General features: G+C 32.9%; 1 protein-coding gene across 1 annotated transcript in view; it reads left to right on the top strand.

The window, feature by feature from the left end:
* The window catches only part of LOC106877777 (membrane metallo-endopeptidase-like 1), a 242,735-nt gene that overhangs the window by 225,653 nt on the left and 7,357 nt on the right, over window positions 1-9,725 (top strand). The window lies entirely within an intron of this gene.

Raw genomic sequence — 9,725 nt, 5'->3', positions numbered from 1 at the left:
TATATATATATATATATATATAGAGAGAGAGAGAGAGAGAGAATGACAGAGGCATATACGTATAAATCTTTTATCGTTTACTGTTTCAATCCTTAAACGTCAGCCATTCTGGGAAAGAGATTGAAAAATTTCGTCGGGCAAATCAGTCCCACCACTTATCTAAGCATTTGGTACATCTATTGCTCTCTTTGCCCAAACACTATGCAGATGGAAAGAATCCAATAGTGGAGCGGGGAAACACAAAATAACACAGACACACACATATATACAGGCAACCACACAATTTCAGTCCCCTAAATGAAGTACAAAAAAAAATCATATATTGATGGCGCTTAAATAGAAGGAAGTAGCTCAACATGTGAGAGTGCGACATATTTATAAATGAAATAGTTGCAGAATTAAGTGTTTCTTAAATACACACATTTATACCTTTATACCTGAAAAATTATGCTTTAAACGTTGTGGCTAATTATAATATCCTTTGTGTGGTACGTATGAATCTTTGACCGAGTAGGCTTACAAGAAATTTATTCCATGCTTCACGTTGAAGTAATAATTTAACGAAAAACATTTTCAGCTGCTTCATTACTGAAGTATCTCTTGCACTGAACATTCCGCAGTTTTACGTCGCTTTAAACATTGTATACATTATACAGACAGCCGTACACTACAAGTTATTTTTATTCATGGCTTCTATCTTCCATACGTCATTTCATGAGACCCTGGTCTACAAAAATAAAACATTCTATAGCGCAAGGTTTTTGCAGCAAATGAACTACATCAGGCCTATTTCATTTACTGTGCGCATTTGGCTTTTATCTCTGTTGCATTTTTTCACAGTATGGATTCAATATCATTGATAAACCAGTCGTAAATCGCATGAATATATGATCACTTTTCGTGAGAATTATTTAAGTAAAATTAATAATGTACTTTGTGTATTCTTTGTAACACTCACGTAAGCTATTACTGTGTATGTATGTGTAGAAATGGGTGGTGTGCACACTGGCGATTTCACACGATTAAATTCTACTGACTTTATATATCAGTCAACTGTAGACTCGTATAAGACATTTTCCCAAAGTGCTAAGCAGTAGTATGGAAACCGGAACCTCCTAGTTGCAAGGCTACCACTTAAAGAAAATGCCAGGCACGAAACTTTGATAAATATGAATGTCCTCCTTAATTTTATAAAATATTTCATAAGCACTTCAGGATTATGGCGTTTCCTTGCTATGATAATATGAACAAAAAATATTTTCAGAGTTTCACAGAAGTGAGAAAATCGATAAACAAGCTTTTTTTTATCATTCCTCGAAAAAGAAAACCAAGTAAACGTTGAGTTGAAAATTGTCAATATTAGTATTACAAATAATTGATTTATGGTGTAGCCAATTTATATGAGAAGGTTATGCAAAATTCGAAAAGGTTAATTTTGAAATATGATCAAAAATATCATTAGCGTAAATAAAATTAATAAAATAGTGAAATTGTAATATAAAAAACAATAACCAAACGACAAAAAGAAATAACAGCAGGAATAAATGTCTTTTATATCCGGTTTATCTAACACTTATGATAATCGTACGTAAAATTTAATGGTAAAGGAAAGTGTTAGGTTAAGTTTCCTGTTTACATTACCCCCGGTTTATTATAAAATAGAAAAAAGTATGAAATAGTGAAACAAGTTTTAAGGAATGGAAAACAAATACAAGTGGTGAGCGAAACACATGTGATGGAACAAACCTATCGTAATAAATATCTCATAATTAGCCATCCCTATTTATCTAAACATTGTGGGTCTGCGAATATCAGATGTTTTTGTGAAGCTTTCTGTCCAGTTGTTTATTTCGGAGGACATGTGGCTGCTCTTTCTAAAAAGATAAACTGCAAATATTTCTATCTCTGTTTCATAATCCAGTAACATACTACCTTCAGAGTGGGTTACAAACATGTTTGTGTACGTACGTACGTATGCTTATGTATATATATATATATATATATATATATATATATATATATATATACATATGTAACGTTTTAGATCTCTTCTGTTCTTTACGGTAGTGCTTCTAATGAACATGTATGGCCTGTGATCGTTGCATTGGACATGACAGAGGAAGTTGTCATGGGGATACCTGCTCAAGTGTATAAGTGGTTGAGACGTTTCCAATGTGGCCGAAAAGATGTCGATATTGATTTAGATTTACTCTTTAGCTGATATCCCAGTTTCATTTTTCGAAGTACCTATGTCAGAAGGGTTATGCAGAGAACAAAAAGCAACGGAGCTGTAGCACTGTCTACCATTTATTCATAGAGTGTCATATGTATTTTATAATTATTGGTGCTACCTTGTTCATGGCTGGTGTTTCGAGTGTCCATGTGTTGGGAATATTGTCAAAAGCCTTTCGGTAGTCGATCCAGGCCATACTGAGGCTTTTCTTCTTTCTGCGGCTCTCTTCAATTATGCCTTTATTGATCATTAGTTTATCTTTACGCCGTATGAGCCATTGCAGCATCCCTTTTGCTCTTCTGGAAACAGGTTGTTTTCTTACAGATGCTTGCACAATCTCTGTGATATTATTGCATTAAAGACTTTGTAAATTGTAGGGAGACAGGTTATTGGTCTGAGGTTTTGTGGTTTTGCCGTTTCAGTGGATTTGGGAACTAGGATAGTTTTCCTTTTCGTGAGCCATTCAGTCATTGTCTCTGGTTCTGCTAGTATGTCAGCCAGCTTTTTGTGTATTCCTGCCAGATATTCTAACCAGAAGCTGGGGATCTTGTCGTGCCCAGGTGCCTTCCTGTTACTATTTCTTTGCAGTGCCTGGGTGACCTCTTCAGTTGTTACGGGGGTCCGGAGTTTTTCAGGTGCTAATTTCATTGTTTTAATTGTCCTTGTCTGAGGTTGTTCTTTCGCCGATCACATTTCTTTCCAAAGTTCTTCCACTTCTGCAGTTGGTGCTGCATTAATATCTATTTTATTTTTGCCAAGTTCTTGATAGAATTTTGGGGGCTGGAAGTGAACTGTTTGTTTTGTTCAAAGAAATGTTGGCGTTTCTCATAGCGGCGGATCCTTTGTGAGTGGCAAGGAGATATCTTGCTTTAGCTTTTCTTTTACCTGAGGTAAATATTTTTCTGTAATGTCGTATTTGTACAGTATTTTTGTTTTCTTGTTGTTACTTAGTTGTGTTGATTGTCTACTAATTTCGTTGAGAATTGACATAACTTTTCTCTTTTTCTCTTTTTTTTTCTATTTTTTAAAATATTATTTATCCACAGGGTTTGTTTGGGTGGTGATACTCCTGTCTGGATGGGTTTGAGGGAGTTTCCAGCTTTTTTGTGCCTGCAGTGGCTGCTGCATATATTATGTCATTTAGCTCAGTGATATTGACATTTGTTGTTATTATTATTATTATTATTATTATTATTATTATTATTATTATTATTATTATTATTATTATTTCTAAATGCGGCTAGTTAGAATATTTAGCTCATCTGGTGAAATGCTTAGCCGTATTTCGTCCGTCTTCACTTTCTAAGTTCAAATTCCCCCCATGGCTCACTTTATTTTCCATCCTTTTCGGCTTCGGGAAAATAACTACCAGTTACGTAATGAGGTTGGTGTAGTCGACTATCACCCTCCCCTACAATATCAGACCTTGTGCCTATAATAGAGATGATCGTTATTATTATGAGATATGGAAGAATCTTTAGCACTCCAGGCAAAATACTTAACAACATTTCGCCCGTCTTTACGTTGTAAGTTCAAATACCGCCAAAGTCCCCGTTGCTTTTCATTCTTTTGCAATTTAATTACACCCATATACCAAATTGTTGATCTTTTGCCAAAATTTCAAAACGACTATTGTTATTATTTAATCAAGTTTTGAGCTTAGAAGAGAATTTGACATTTCATACCACAGACGAGAAATTGAATAAGTAAATAAATTTCTAGAAAAATAATAACAATAATAAAAATCCTATTCTTTTACACGATATTTGTCTTTCAATGGCATTTTAGAAATCTTCTTAAATGATGTGTAATCAACGGAGCAGGAATTAATTGTTCTCCTCGAAAAACTAGAAATGTCATGTCAGAACAAATAACAGCATATAAAAGATTCAGGCAAGGAAAGAAATCTGTATTTCATTTAACTTCACAGATAAATTATAAACTTCAAATAAAATATCTTTTGTTTGCATTTGAAAATGTAAAAAAAAACAACCAAACAATCCTACAGCAATAGATTTATTACTTGTTTTTTTTTTGCCTCATAGCCCAATAAATTATACAGTTATTAAGAATGACTCTTCTGAAATTAATCGCAAATATATTGAGAGGAACAAGTTGAAAGCAACGGCTACTAATATTTTATCTCCGACATAAACAAAATGTTGAAATTTAACAGAACCTTCAATCTGACATTTTGACATTGTAAATCCGTAGTTTATGATAGAAAGGAAGAGATCGGTTTTCTAATTCCGTAGTTTCGGGTTCGATAAACAGAGTGCGATCATTTGGACACTAATATTTCACCGTCGGTGGAAGCTGATTAATATATATATATATATATATATATATATATATATATATATGGAATGGAATTTATTAGACGGAAGATACATGTGGCATACACAAGTCTATAATTCATACATACGTAAATAAATACTTATAAATATACATATATACAGTTACAATCGTGCGCACGCGCAATTTAAATATATGCATTTATAAATTAAATATAGATGCAGGCGTGTATTTATATATTGGTATGTGTGTGTATATAGTTATATACATACCCACACACATATATATGTATCTAAATTTATTGAAGTGTATTACTATGTAAGTTAAGTGTATGCTCATGTGCGTATGTGCTTAAGCTTGCGCGCGCGCGTTTATGCCTTCATTACTTTAAATTTGAGGACACTGGATTAGACATTTTTAGCATATCTCAAAAAGCAAGATTACTTCTCAATCAATATCTCAAATACTACGAGAAATCATCGCTGCACAGACCTTCTGATGTTAATGTCACATCAGACCTGACTGATTTGGCTTCACTGCCATACTGGTGAATCTTGGCAAATGGGTTCTTTCGTATCTTCGCTTCTTCCAGGATGCACAATATGCCTGTCGTTTCCTACCAACTTCAACCATAGATCTAAGAAATCAATTCCAGAATTCCTGCCACGAGGAGTAATTTCCCTGCCCATAGATGATATTCTCGATCTAGAGCCATCGTATATTAAATGCCCAGATCATTGTCATCGTCATCGATGGTGGGTTCATGTGATTATTGCGACAATACAGTAGGTGTTTAAAACTTTCAAAGACGTTGATTATAGCTTTTTGATTCTTTCATTTGATCTAGATCAAGGTTTGAACACAGTGACTTTGGAAGACCTTCATTTAAATTAAGTATAGACGTCTACTCATACGAGAGTCTGGATAGTAGAGGAGAGAGGATGTCTAACCAACATTTTATACGTGCCCAGATTCATATCGGTCATTGTGTCTCTGAATAAGAGTATTTAAAACACAATTAAAAACACTCTTTGTATATATCTATATCTACATATCTGTATATCGATGTGCATATTTACAGTAAAGGCGCTTACACACACATTTGTGCTTTACATGCGTGTGTCAGTGTTAATCAATATGCATATATGTGAATTTGCTTACAAATTCTCCAACAATGTTCTGTGAAAATGCCTAAATTAGTGATTCATTAAATACTGATGAAATAAATACTGAACTGAAATAAGTATTAGATACAAAAAGAAGAAAAGAACACATGAAGGTATTACCCTTGGAATCATTGCAATTCAATTACTGAACACATCAATAGCATGCATATATGTACATACATCTGTGTGTGTGTGTGTACGTATATGCATTTGTTTGTGTGTGTGTGAATGTGTGTGTGTGTGTGTTTGATTTGATGAGATGTTTCTGCAACTACCCAATTAGTGCCTGAATAGGTTGGGATATATAGTGTCTCATCTTTGTAAGATAAACATGTAGGAACAATCGGACAGGAGAAAAATAAAACATGTATAAAATGATGGATTAACTTAAGAAAGTCTAATTGACATCAAATCACTGCTAGAAATATGTCTGGCTTCATAAATGTTTATTAATCTGTCATCATTCTCTTTATTGCTATCTCATGCATCAGTTGTCAGCATTAGGTGTCTCCTTCACTTTCCTCTTGCAAGAGATAACCCGGGAAACACGTGCATAAAATGGTAGATTAACTTCAGAAATTCTAATTAACATAAAATCACAGCTAGAAATTCGTCTGATTTCATAAATGTTCATGAATTTAGCATCGCACTCTTAATTGCTATCGCATCCATCAATTATCTGCATAAAATGTACTCATTCCCTTCCCTCTCATTCCCTTTCCTCTCATTCCCTTTCCTCTCATTCCCTTTCCTCCCATTCCCTTTCCTCTCATTCCCTTTCCTCTCACAACAGAAGACCCAGGCATCAAAATCCTTCTTATAATTGTTATAGCCACCATATATAATTTACTTCAATCAGGTTAACTATGTTTTCTGTATATTGTGAAAAATTACACGCACGACAGTCAATAATTTAAATACTTATACAAGTAACTACATACATGCAGGCATATGCGTATATACATTCATATTTAATATGTATAGAGATGGTATATAAAATATATATGTACATACTATGGAAATACATATGTTTGTATATCTATTTATCTGTAATTGTATCTTTCCGTATATATATATATATGTGTGTGTGTGTGTGTGTGTGTGTGTGTGTGTGTGTGTGTGTGTGTGTGTGTCTATATTTGTATATACATATAAATGCATATATGTGTGTATATATGTATATATACATATGCATGTGTGTATATGTGAGGGTGTGAGACCAAATGCCTCTTATATCATAGTTTGTGAGGTTTAGTAACATGTACGATGGACCACGTACATGCAAATATATGAAAATTCTAGAATACATATGAAAGCATTCTTATATACTTATATACTCACACAAAACGTACACAGGCTCATATAGAAAATGGATTTCATAACTAGTAGCTTTATCGTTTACTTTTAACTTTTGTTTTATTTAAACTTTTCTTTTCGAATGTGATTACACTACTTTTAGACCTACGAGAGAGAGAGAGAGAGAGAGAGAGAGAGAGAGAGAGAGAGAGAGAGAGAGAGATGAGGGAGAGAGGGAGTAAGTGAGAGAAAGAACCGATGAGTATAGTTTTCATAAAGAGGTTGATAAGCACATATCAACCACTTCCTGGAAGGCACACATATACACAAACATGTACTGAATGTATTTCCATACTCTTGGTTTATCTTTTATAGAAATATGAAATATACATCATCCAGATGAATTTAATACTTACGAGAAACAATCTCAAGCATAAGTTTAGAACGAAACAAAATTGCTATCAAACTGAAAATAGACGAAAGGCCGACATCAAAAAATAAATAAGTGTGAATATGATTTTGTTGCCAAAGCCAAATTTAGATCAAGAAATCCTGCGAAACGTGAAATTGATAGATTCAGCAAATATACATTAGGTACGTATAAAAGTATTCTGAGTACAAGCAACATCTAGCAGAATCGTCGTAAGACGTAAAAAAAAACAGGTCCATTGAATTAAGGGATCAATTATTAGGTCAATCAATTAGTCAATCAGTCAATCGATCGAGAGAGAGAGAGAGAGAGAAGTGATGAGAGAGAGAGAGAGAGAGGTGATGAGAGAGAATTGCCCGAAATACTGACAAAATACTTTTCAAACAAGGTATTCTCTCCGTGTCCGTTACAAGTGTTCCATCTAATAGTTACCTAATTAGAGTGTATCATCAAATTCTCCAATACTTCGTGGAACTTGAAAGGAAGAAAAGCAAATTTCTACAGTACGTGTAGTGAAAGAAGAAATAATGCAATACAATTTTTCTGACATTTGAAATCTTATGCCAATTGACCGCATTTAAAATGTCTTTACCGCAATTGCTATTCTAACAATCTTCCCGCAATAATATTATGATCTGCTTGTCTATAGATCCTCTTTAGCAATCATTAAAGATGAAGGAAAATGATTTACCCATTCATTAGTGAGAATGTTTATCGTTATGCATACTAAGCAGTAGTGGCCAGATATTATTTAATGTTGGCATAGAATCAAACAGTGCTACTGAAGTTTGGGAGTTGTCTATCTTAACGATTAATTCAGAATGCACAGGAAAAAAGTATTTCTAGTTCCATTACACCTGGCAAAAAGGACATTATTATGTTAGGATATAATTTCTCAAAGTTTACAATCTATACTGAATCCTAAATAAAAAAGTGAGTTGAAAATACTATGTGCTTAGCAAATCAAATAGCATTGGTTAGGGCATGTGTACTTTATCATTTGACAAAGAAGCACTTAACTGTGCAACTCATTATAACAGCGGCGTATATATATATATATATATATATATATATATAAAGGTTTGAAAGAGGAAATGCGAAACTTAGAGGAACACACTAGCATTAATTATAAGGTAAGCAGTGAATATAATATCGTGCAATAATTTCCATGGTATAATCATAATTTTCAACACCCCTGGAATTGACCTGAATTTCACTAAAACATTTATATATGTTGAAATATATACACATATATGGCTTTTTCTAACAATAAAGATATTGCACAAATAATAGTAGAACCTAATGTAAAAAGAATATCGAAATACAAAAAAAAAAAAAACTATTGTAAAGAAAGTAGCAAAGTAAATTTTTAGTGTAATAATGTCAAAGGGAATGAAAACAAAAAATCAAAAAGAAAACTCTAAGAATTCAAAATTCGCTGAAAGGGAAAAAAAGCTCATTTTAACGTAGTTAATAACGTAAAATCGAATAAAAATTCAGCTGGAAATAGAACAAATATAAAGATATATGAAAGAATAAATAGTAATACAGAACTTGGTAGAAATGAATTTTACCACGAATAATCAAATTAATACTAAATCTGAGAGAATATAAAAAAAAAACAAAAACAAAATTAAATTGATGTCTGTAATTGCTCTAGACGGGACTTCTGTTATATGAATAATAAATGTAAAACTAAAAATAAAGTTACATCTGAGGGAAATGAATACACCGGCAGAACTGCAATAATTTTCAAACAGAGATTGGCTAAAACTTTAGGTTCATTTAGAGATAAAAATAAAGATTCCAAACAAGTCTAAGTAAATTAATTTCGTCTATTAAAGACAGAAACAAAGATTATACTATCAATTGGCACTTTGTACTGCAAAAAGAAAAAGACACACATCGGGGACCAAGAAATGTGGCTTGCGTATAGAAGGATTTTACCAGATGCAGTAGTTAAAAGCGCAGGTCTATATGAGGTTGTATATAAAAAGAAATGATAGGTGATGATATTAGTCTTGGTAATTCTTCTTCTTCTTCTTCTTCTTCTTCTTCTTCTTCTTCTTCTTCTTCTTCTTCTTCTTCTATTGAGCAGAATATTTGTTGTAGCCCTTCTTTTATACCAAGACAAAACAATGTACATGATAACGTTTCCAATCAATTACGATCAGAAGCCATGAGAGCCACTGTCTAGTACTGCATCAGGGCATTTATTATTATTATTATTATTATTATTATTATTATCATTATCATTATCATCATCATCATCATCATCATCATCATAATTATTATTATTATGTTT

Source organism: Octopus bimaculoides, chromosome 8, assembly GCF_001194135.2.
Source record: "Octopus bimaculoides isolate UCB-OBI-ISO-001 chromosome 8, ASM119413v2, whole genome shotgun sequence".
Classification (NCBI taxonomy): Eukaryota; Metazoa; Mollusca; class Cephalopoda; order Octopoda; family Octopodidae; genus Octopus; species Octopus bimaculoides.
The sequence above is the reverse complement of the archived record's forward strand: the minus strand, read 5'-3'. Positions and strand labels throughout refer to the sequence as shown.